Here is an 11,399-nt window from a genome sequence, read left to right as displayed (position 1 = left end):
GGCAGGAAGATGATGAGTTTGAAACTACCCATTCCCATATAGGCCAGTATACCAGTATAACTTATTCAATGAGATCTTGAAGAAAGAAGTATGTGGGGAGAGTGGAAATGCACACACACACACACACACACACACACACACACACACAGAGAGAGAGAGAGAGAGAGAGAGAGAGAGAGAGAGAGAGAGAGAATTTTTCAAAAGATACTTCTGGGAATAGTGATTTATACCCATAATCTCAATACCAGAATGAAGTAATGTTGACTCTCCACCATGAACTATAAAGCTAGACTCTGTCTCTAACAAGAAACAAAATAAAACAAAAGTCAAACAAGAAATAACAAAAAATATAAAAATATAAACTATTGGAAGAAAATGGAACAAGGGTAGTGAGAAATGCTGAATATGAGATATGTATACAAGTTATACATATGTCATAATGTGTGTATGTGTATGTATATAGAAGTATCATAGTGAAACTCATACTTTTATACAATGAATATGTACTGATTAATTTTTGAAGGCACACCAAAAATGGGGCCACAAAACTTGCTTAGCAGTTAAGAGTACATTTCATTTTGACAGAGGACCAAGGTTCAGTTCCAAGCACACATAGAATAGGTTAAAAATATCTGTAACTCCAGTTCTCTGACCTCCATAGACACCAAGGATGCATGTGATGCATATAAATACATGCAAAATACTTATACAGACACAATTAAATCTTTAAAAGAGTATATACATGATTAGCTTGCTATTTCATGCAATTACTTCTTTCAGACAGTCATCACTTTTAAAATTATTGCTAATATTGAGTGAAGAATTCTTCATGGTATGCTTGCAAACCCCCTCCTAGAGAAAAAAGCTCTAATTTGTGGGTTTTACTGATAACTGTAGTATAAATTCATACCATGTCCAGTTTTTAAGCTAGTGGTGAATTGGTTCTGGCATAGAGCACATTACAGGAATATGAAAGAATATTTAACTGGAATAGAGGAAGCTTTGAGAAAAAAACAACTTTAAGGTCTCAACCTTCTCTTTGTTTTCTCTGCAATCATTTTAGATTCTTGCTCTTTCCTTCAAATCTCTTTTTCTAATCTCTCTTATCTACTAAATCAACTCTGACTGCCTCCGGCTGTTATGAAAATTGAAACTGGCTGAGTATTTATTTGTTTTGTGACAAATACTCAAATACTATAATATAAATATCAAATGCTGTGACAGTTACCCTAACAATATGAAAAACCTCATTTCATAAGCTACACTAGAGATTAAATAAAACAACTTTTAAAAGATGGCTAAAATACAGTCTGGTGAAGAAAGAAAACACACACACAATGTCTCCACTCTCCAACAGTCTCAGGCAGTAGAAATCAGCTATAATGGAATTTGTTACCAGCTCTGTATTCAGGTATTAGTTCGACCACTGATGATGTTCAACCATGAGTTTGTCAATTCCAGGCTCAGTTTTAGTGCCTAATTGGTAGAGACCACAGAAACACCCACCTTCTTATATTCACATGCTCTTATGAAATGGGTATACTGTATGTGACAGTATTGTATAAACAGTGAAGTATTTAAAAAGGTCAATCACTTTTGAGGGTAGCTTATTGGTAACATATTCATCTAACTTGACTGAGACTGTAGGTTTAATTTCCAGCACAACAAAAGAGCCACCTCATCAAATGCATGCTAGTTATTAGCAAGAAGCATGGCTACTTAATTCAAGAAGGGGATAATTAAGGTTAGCAGAGAGTAAGGTAGACTGGAGATCAGATTATTTCCCCCTAGTATAATGACGATGACGATGGATTAGGTTGTTTTAGTTGCTTTGCTCCTTCCAGGACAAAACATCCGGGAAAACAACTTGAAAAAGAAATGGTTTATTTGGCCTCACAGTTTAATGTTCTAGATGATTGTGGAAGAGAAATCTTGGCAGAAGGATCATGAGGTGTATTTTCCTACTGCATCCATTGCTGGGAACCAGAAAGTGATGAATGTTGGTTCTCAGCTACCTTTCTCCTTTTTGACTCAGTCTGGGAAGACTCTTTAATGATGGTGTCACCCACATTCATGTTAAACCTTTGTGAAAACACTCTCAAAAACACATCCAAAGGTGTGTTTTCATGAGGATTTAAATCCCAATCAAATTAACAATGCAGATTAAGCATCATACTGAGTTCTAGCCTGTCTGAAGGGAAGATGTGAGATGGCTGAGGAAAGACAGTGATGTAGGATTTGGGCACCTAGATGGCAGACATGAGATCTGTTCTTAATCTTCCTTATGCTGTGACCTTTTAATGCAGCTCCTTACATTGTGGTGGCATGCCCATCGTAAACTTATTTCATTATCACTTCATAACAATAATTTTCCTATTGTTACAAATCATAATGTAAATATCCAATATACAGGATATAGTGATATGAAACCCAATGTGAAAGCATTGTTTGACCCCCAAAGAGGCTGAGATCCTAGGTTGAGAATTGCTGCTACAAAGGAAATAAAGGCACAACTGACTCCCAGGACAGGGAATAACAGAAAATAACAGAATCCTGCCTTCCTGCCATCATCATTAAGTACACATATTCATGAACAGAGGTAATTGAAATATGTCTTCTGTTTTGAGATAACCATGAGAAACTCAAACCGTTGACCTTTCTTTCTCTGCCCTCCAACCTCTCCTGTGTCCTCTTCTTCCAACCTCTTCTATATCTCCTCTCTCTCTCTCTCTCTCTCTCTCTCTCTCTCTCTCTCTCTCTCTCTCTCTCTCTCTCTTTCTCTCTCTGTGTGTGTGTGTGTGAGACACACACACACACCACACACCTCTTTTCATTTGATGATTACTTTTTCAGATGGAGTATGGTGTTACAGTTAAATATCTCCTTGTGAGTATACATAGAAGATAAAATAAATTTTAGGCAGGTTGGCAGCAAACTATATAGCTCATTACTATTTGAAAAAAAAAACTTACACAATGAGGGGGAATGCCTACATTCTAAGACATCTGGGAGGAGTTTCTGAGGCTCCAAAAGTTCATAGAGACTCCAAAGTCACTTGTTGAGAAAGACTTGGGATCCTGGAAAGCAGATGTCTATTCCCAACCATTCTGGAAACATTTGAAAACCAAGGTTTAATAAGAATCAGTGGCAGTGTTTGGGAACGAAGTCCCAACTGAGTATAAATGAGGCTGCATAGAGGTAGACTACTGAGACACAGCTTTCATTCTGTCATGTGGAGGATCCAGGCTTTCATTACACTTCTTTTAGCTGTCATTATGAGACATAAGAGATCTGGATCAACTCTCCACATCTTTCGCTATCATTCTATGCAGAAATGGCCACAGTATTTGCTCTGGAGTTTATAACAGATGACATGGTAGGTAAATGCTACTTTATATTATTGAGTCTTTATCTCTAAGTCTCTGATGGTTTTCTCCAGTAATCAACTGAATTAATCATTATAACTTACTTTGAAAATTAGAAAATCTCGTTGAACATGTTTTTTTCCTCTTCAATAAGTAAGAAAGTTTGTTACAGTGAAGGATGTTAAAGGGCACCTGTTTTAAAACCTAGACCTGACTTTGCTTAAGTTTGCTTTTCCTCTTTTTTTCTCTGAACTAAAATATAGGTCTTTTCATGCTTTGAAGGTTTCAGTGCAAGAAAGTAGCACCTCTAAAAACCAAGCTACTCAATATGCTCCCCAGAGTTGGAGAAGAAAGGAAAGCCAGTCAAGAGAAGAATCCAGAACAGAGGATGACATCTCACCAGACCTTTGCAGAGGAATATTGATTGGTCTCCCAAAGGTGGCAGCACACTCCTTCAGCTAATACTTTTAACCCTAGTTTTACAAGACTGCTTATATAGACAGAAAGTGATAAAAGGTCAAAGGATTATGAAAAGACAATATTCTTTCTATTTCTTCTTATAGTTGTTTAAGCCTTCCATTAAAAGCAATACTTTAAGACTGTCCCATTGTGAATGACCTGCTGGCTATTACATTCAGTCTTTGGTCATCGTGATGGTTTATCGCCATTGGCAAGTTGATTGGATTGAGAGCAACTAGGTTAGTGCAGCCCACCACTGGGTGTGTCTGTGATGTGTTTTCAGTGGTCATTAACTAAGAAGGGGAAGACTTACCTTTGAATATGGATTGCATCATATACAAGACTGGTGTTTACTGCTCTAGTTGGCATGCCTTGAGATAGTGGAGTCTACAAAATGAGGTAGTCTAAAGTCTCATGAAAGAGCCAATGCTACTCAGAGCATCAAAAATTATACTCTGAAGACTGAGACGAGTCACATGAGAAAAGTGTACAATCATAAGTGGCAGAAACTTTTTTTTTTCGGTAGAGACATATAAATAAACAACAATGGTCAATTGTAGTGAATAATCTAAAGCAAACGCACTAAAGCTAATCAAAAGCTTCTCAGAGAAGCACAAAAGGACATTCCAAGAATAAATCCATGCTCCAAGGAAACCAAGAGAACCGGGTCCCACAGAATCAACTAAGGAGGGCTCACAGGAACTGAAGCATCAATCACAGAGACTGCTTGGATCTGCAGTAGGTCCTCTGTATATAAATTGTGGTTGTTAGCTTGGTGTTCTTGTGGGACTCAGAATATTGGGGTTGGGGTTGTCTCTGACTTTCTCTGAGCTTGGGACCCTTTTCCTCCTACTGGGTTGCCTTGTCTCATCCTGATATGAGGGTTTGTGCCTCATATCTTATTCAGTCTTTTTGTAACTTGTTACGCTGTGTTAGGTTGATATTATATTGGTGACCTGCTCTTTGCTGAAGGGAAATGGAGGAGTAATAGATCTGGAGGAGAAGGGAGTTATGTAGGAGGAACTGGAGGGGCAACTGCAGACAGAATGTATTATATAAGAAAAGACATAAAACAAATAACAAAGGAGAAACTGCAGGCAGGATGTATTGTATGAGAGAAGAAATAGTAAATAAATAAACAAACAAATAAGGAAATAAAAAAACTGAGGTCACAAGATTCTGGTCTTGTTTCCCTGGAGTTTTCTCACAAGCACTCAGAATTCCCATCACAGAACTCCATTCTTGGACAGTGTTCCAACAGGCTGGGGCTCCAGATGGGCTAAAAGGGAAGGAACTATTAAACCTTCTGGGATGGGCATACTTGTCTTTGCTTCAGAGGCTATGAGGGGAACAGTTTTTGTGAACCACATCTTTTCTCCATAATGTTTCTGTTCTGGCATGGGCCTAAAAACAATGGGACCAGCTGACCATAAAGATCCAAAATAAATCTTCCTTCCTTTAAATTGTTACTCTCAGTATTTTTCACAGGGACAAAATGTCTGAGTGATATATTCATTGCAACTTCTCCTGAAGTGAGGCGTTATGCAGATGGTAGAAGACTTAGCGAACATGAGTCATTCCACTTATTTTAAATAAAGATGAAAAGCTATGAATTTCCCATAGTCCTTTCCTCCCATATAGTCAACATATGGGAAAAATACTTGTGGTATTTTTAATGTCAGCTAAGATGATAGCACCTATTTGAACCTGTAATGTTAAAAGAAATTGTATGCTAAAGTAAAAGTAGAGTCATTGGCTATAGGCCATTTGAATTGCTATTAATATGATTTTTAATATTTGGGAGTAGGCAAATGCAGATCACCAGATATCTCACCATTTTAGTAAGAAAAGATTGCCAGGAATGAATCTCTGCATTTTAATATTATGCTTAAAATTTGGAAGTTTAAAAGATTTTCATGAGAAAGGACTAGTCAAGGAAAAGGGAGAAATGTAGAAGGATGAAATATTAGAATAAAACTGTTATATTATACAAATGTACCCTATGCCCTCCCATGCCAAATGCAGATATTTTCATTTTAATGTATATGAATATTTTTCATATTCTGTAATTTTATCTTATAGGTTACAGGGGTGTTTGGTAAGTAATAATCCTGACTGGTTGAGTAACCTCACAGAAGAAACTGGCTCACACAGAACAAAAGAAAATAACTTGCCCTACTGTGAGCCCCACTCTCTGTTCGATGGGAATAATAAAGGGCAGAAACACAAGGTCCTCCTCAGGTTAGCCATTTTCATTGTGTTGATTCATATTTTAAGTTCACTATGGAACTTGTCATCATTCTATAAATGTGTTTGTCTCTTCCCCTCCAGAGGAAGTGTGGGGGCCACAGGCACACACATATGCTAAGACTTAGGAGAGTCTAGCCCATCTGTGCTGCTTTGGCCATGAGTGATTTTCCACGGGTGAGATGTGGTTCACTGGATCCTGCCTCTGAGCAGACTGACGCGACATTCTGTGAGACGGATCCTAGTCATTTATTTTGGTGGTTATATGGGGCCTGCTGTGTCTATAATAGCTTTCCCTTGACAAGTTTATGCTCCCCTCAGTCCTCTTACCCCATTTTAGGCCTCTTCTCATCCCTGATTCTGTTACTTACCATGTAGCTCTTGATTGTTATGGCTACTCAGAAATAATGATCATAAAATAGAGTGCAGGTATTTGCTGCATACCTGACACAAAAAATCAAATGGGCAGAAGTGGGTATTTTGGCACACAGTTCACTGGGATATAGTCTGCCATGAAGGGAAGGTATGGTGTTATACCAGCTCATGGCTGTGGCAGATATGGCTCACATCTGGATAGAGCAGGAAGGAGAGGGGAATGCTGGCATTCAGATGGCATTATTCTTTTCCCCAGTTTGTTCTGTATGGATTCTCATCCTAGTGAAGGGGCTACTACATTTACCATGTGCCTTCCCTCCTCATGTTAATCCAGAAAATGTCCTTGCAGACATGCCCAAATCCAGGAGAGTCGACAGTGATGATTAAACACAGAGAGAGCGGTGGTCTACAGATGCTATCTCTGCTCAGCAAGGAACATCACAATGTCCCAGAGCATTCATGTTGGTAGCACAGAAAGTATCACAATCTCAGTGGTTAATTCACAACAAACAAAGGTGTCTCAGTTGTGGAGGGTAGGTAGACCAAATCAAGACTAAGAGTCTTCAGTATTTGGTGAGGGTAAAATGTCTGGTTTCTTTGGTGATTTTCTTGCAAAGGCCCGATTAAAGAGAATTCTGGTGTCTTTATTCTTTTATAAGGATCATTAATATCATACACTGTGAGTACTTCCCCCATCGTATGCTGGCAACCTTCCAAAGTCTCTACCCATGCCATCACAGGTTTCAGCCTGAAAACTTAAGTGACTAAACTTTTGTGTGTAATACAATGAGGCTGCTTTCCTCTTAGTGACAGGAAGCTCTCTAAAACAACACTCTCTAAGCACAGAACAGGAGCCTTCTGCAACAACAGCATCATGGTTGGATGCATTCAGCAAGAGGGAGCAGTACCAGCTTGCTGCTAAGGTCTGCTGACTATAGTGGATGGGGGCAGTGCCAGATGTCGATGACCTATCATATCAAGAATCTTTCGAAGGTTAAATGCCTCAGCAGGACTAAAGCCTTAATAGGTGAGAACCTAGTAGGTAATGTCGCCAAGCCTCCCGGGTTTGTTGAACATATGTGTGCATATCCTTTGTGCCAGTTCTTTACCAGTACTTTCTTTCTGACTCCTCTGTTGTCAAGCTAGGGTTAATGTGGGTTTCCTCCTGCCACTGTTAATTTACTGTTCAGTGCTGGTGGAGGCTGTGAGAGAGGGGATTGTAGGCAAGAAAAAGGAAAGAAAAAGGTTTCTTCTGCCTTTGTGCTTCTAGTCCTGGAGAAAAAGCAGAGCAGACTGGCTAGAAGCAGAAGAGGTGAACCTGGGGACAAAGAACAGATGGAGTGTGAGGAGGGTACCAGAGAGGCAGAGTCCCTGGAAACACAAGGGGATGGAGTAAAAACAATGTCAGAATATTAAGGAAATGTTAGACTACATTGAGAAAGAGGGTGGAGAGAAAGGGGGAGGGAGGGAGGGAGGAAGGGAAAGAGAGCGAGCGAGCGAGAGAGAGATCTAACAAAGAAATTAGATAGAATCTGAAAGAGATCATGGAAAACCAAAGAGAATACAAAGTAAAGGAACCATAAACATTTATTTTAAATGTAGTTGTTTGCTTTCCCTGAGGATCTTTCTTCTTGTGTAGTGAGGAAAGCAAGAGGAGAATGTTGATTGATGCACTGAGGTGACCTTCAAAATATATCCTTGCAGGTTACCCCAGAAGTGCATGCTCTCTTGCAGGAGTGCCTGATTCTCTGTAGAACTGTGTCATTGCTTCTGCTTTGTCAAGACACCAAGAAATTTCTTCCTTTCCTTTATTGGTTCTTTATGAATTTCCCATCATGCCCCCCAAGCCCACTCATCTCCCCTTACCCTTGTACTTGTTCTCTTCACCTGTGCATCTTTTCCCACAACAGAGGGGGAAAAATCCCATTGTGGAAACTAGTGTCACAGTGTCTCCCACTGTGAAGTATATCTTTTTGTCTACACGTCTTTGCTTACAAATGTTTGATGTGATGATTTACTGGTCTGGTACAAGACCCCTGTCTTCTCCTACTCTATCAACTCTGGAATCTTACTGGAACTTCTCTCGGACACCCAACTGTTTGCTGTCCTGTGTCATGGAGATCCTGTAGTTTAGGATCTGCAGGACTGGCCCCTTCAAGCATTCTGGCAGTTCATTTATGGAATTGATGGGGTAGGCCAATTCAAAGCAGCTCTCCTGCATCCACACCATCAGGGCAGGCTCTCCTGCTCAAGCTGGCTCATCCAATGCCATCACCAGCAAGGGGCAGTTCACCTACACCATGCCATCAGGTCCCACTGCTGATCCCAGGCTGCTGTACCAGACAAGGTACAGGGCCAGTTCTCCCATTCTCATGACCCTAGAGCCAGCTCTTCTGCCTGCCATAGGTGGTGAGGGACTAGAGAGTGCAAGAGGCCATCCTTCCTGAACTCACACATTCTGGGTGGGTTCAAATACAAACCTCACAACGAGGGGCAGCTCTACTGTGCTTCCCAGGTGAGGTGCAGGGCCAGCTTTCCTTTTCTCATTAAACCAGGGCCAACTCTGCTTTCCCTAGGCACTGAGGGCAAACGGAAGGCAACCATACGGCAGACAAGAGGCAGGTGCTGCTCTTTTGCTGTGATGACCTGGGCTAGCGCTCTCTCTCTGTTGCTGTCCTCATGACAGCAGACTAATGGTTGTCTCTGGCTTGCTCTTCTTGCAGGAACCACAGGCATGATCCCATGTGTGTGTGTGTGTGTGTGTGTGTGTGTGTGTGTGTTTAGGGGTGTCATTTGTCTCAGCCTCACTCCTGCCTGAGGCCTGATGTTCCAGGCTGGGTTCTTCTAATTTCTGGCTTGCTCTGGCCAGGCAAGGTTTGTCTCATTTCTGGGTCACTCTCAAGCTGGGAGCCTATCCAGCCCTGTGTAGTGCTAGGCTGGTGGTCCTCTCAGGGTAACTAGCTGTCCTGGCCCCCTGACCCCTGATTGATTGTCTTCTCAGGCTTGCTTTTGTTCAGGGGATGTTAGGGTACTAATCGTTCAAATGTTCATAGATCAGAACACTGAGCATAGACACAGCCTCTCGGCTTTTTCCACCTATTGATACACATGTAACACAGCAGCCACACCTGCAAGGCCAATAGGGGCAGAGAATAAAGATTTCTTAATCTCCATTTAACTCAGGCCAAAAAGCATACATGCCTTTTGATGCTAGTGACTGGGCTGCACTCATTTCTATCAATAATCAGCAAACATTTTTTTTTTAAAAATGGTGTTTATTGTTAGGCTTACAATAATGAGACTTACTGGCTTTGTTTAAATGTGATGGGTTATTTCTCATAAAGAAACTCAGGTAAGTGTGTTTTCCTGTGGTTTGTGGCTTTTATTAGCTTTCCAGGAAGCAAACAAAAACAAGGTAAGCCTCTCCTTAGCCTAAAAAGTAGCAGTAGACAACAGGGGAGCAGCTGTGGCCATCAACAGAAGGGAAAATTCTGATAGAAGCATCCTAGCTCAAGGAGTCATTGGTTTAAAACTCTGAGATTTCTGTTGTCTTCCTTGTCTTCATCATTCATCAATGGCATCTTGTTAAATGTCTTATCTCTTCCCTTTGTTCTTTACTCTTTGTATTTCATGTCAGATTCTCTGACACATGGACCTGTGCTAAAACCCATCAATGTACTTGTTGTGCTATATTTATAGGCACAGAGGTGTTGTCATCTGTTACTATGCAAGTGATGGCTCTCCATGTCTCATCATGCCCCTCCCATCACTTATGTGTAGCTCAATGTGGAAAGCTTTTATTGTTTCTTGTCCTAAGGAAACCATCTCATCAGCTCATTAGTAAATTATATCAGCAAATATTAAAAGCTTTATGGTGCATACAGTGTGGTTTTTAGAATTAGGTCTTTTCATGAATGTTGACAACTTTTGCATCTTCAAGTAAGATAGATAAAGACTTGTCTAAGTTTTCTGACTTAAAGCACAATACAAATAAAACTAATTAATCCTAGAGGCAAAAAGAACTTGTTTTTGGACATAGCTCACAAAGTATCTTGGCTGTCAGTTTGGGGCTAAATGTAAACCTTGAGTCAGGGTTTAAATTCATTTACTCCTGGCAAAATATGACTTCCTGCTTCTAAGAATAAAGGCTTGAAAAGTCTTATTAAAGGAAGGCTCCAAAAAGACTTCTTAACTTCAAACAGGTCTTACAAAACAATGTTCTGATGAGTTAAGTGCACATGAATTAGAAGCATATGTATTAAATTTTCCTTAAAATACACATGGGTTTAAAAATTAAGGGTGGGAGGAAGTTTTGGCAAAAAATCTATTTTAGGTTTGCCTAAATCCAAACCATTCGAAAAGTAATGCTAGGAAATGGGACAAAAGAATGATGAAAATTCTTAAACAGTTTGGAGAATCAAGGATGTTTTATTTTATTTTTTAATGATTTAAGCTTGGTTCGGTAAGAAATGCTGAAAATGCTTTTCTAAAATGAAGGGAAAACCGCCTGGGAGCAAGATATGTTTTCTGAACACTACAGATCCTTGAGAAAAAGTTGGAAGATCTTGACAGTCTTAAATAAGGCCAGACAGACTGGAGAAATGAAGTTCAGCTCATGGGAGCTGTGACTTTGAACCATTGCTTGTGTCCAACCCAGAAACACAATGGTCAACAAAATCTCCACAACTTTATTCTTTCTTTTAGTCTCACCTATTGTTGATCTCATTTGTGTAAACACACACACACACACACACACATACAGAGAGAGAGAGAGAGAAAACTGAGTACTCATTGGATAGATAACATTTGTCCAGCATGTTAAATGTACCAGGGCTATAGCACTCACTAAAACACAGAAAGGCAATAAATAAAACACAGAAAGTGCCTGATTTGTTTGATGTAAACCTGAAAACCAAAATAAAACAACAAAACAACAAACAAAAACTTCAAAAA

The 11,399-nt window shown here is 39.9% G+C and overlaps 1 non-coding gene across 1 annotated transcript; it reads right to left on the bottom strand.

The window, feature by feature from the left end:
• Window positions 1–9,465: 9,465 nt before the first annotated feature.
• Window positions 9,466–9,596, bottom strand: LOC115030995 (small nucleolar RNA SNORA17). Its single transcript, XR_003836587.1, has one exon. It is a non-coding gene; the product is annotated as a small nucleolar RNA SNORA17 (small nucleolar RNA).
• Between the last annotated feature and the right edge of the window lie 1,803 nt (window positions 9,597–11,399).

The sequence above is a fragment of the Mus caroli genome, unplaced genomic scaffold, assembly GCF_978045245.1.
Source record: "Mus caroli unplaced genomic scaffold, Mus_caroli_1 scaffold_6, whole genome shotgun sequence".
Taxonomy (NCBI): Eukaryota; Metazoa; Chordata; class Mammalia; order Rodentia; family Muridae; genus Mus; species Mus caroli.
This window is presented reverse-complemented; position numbering and strand designations above follow the sequence as displayed.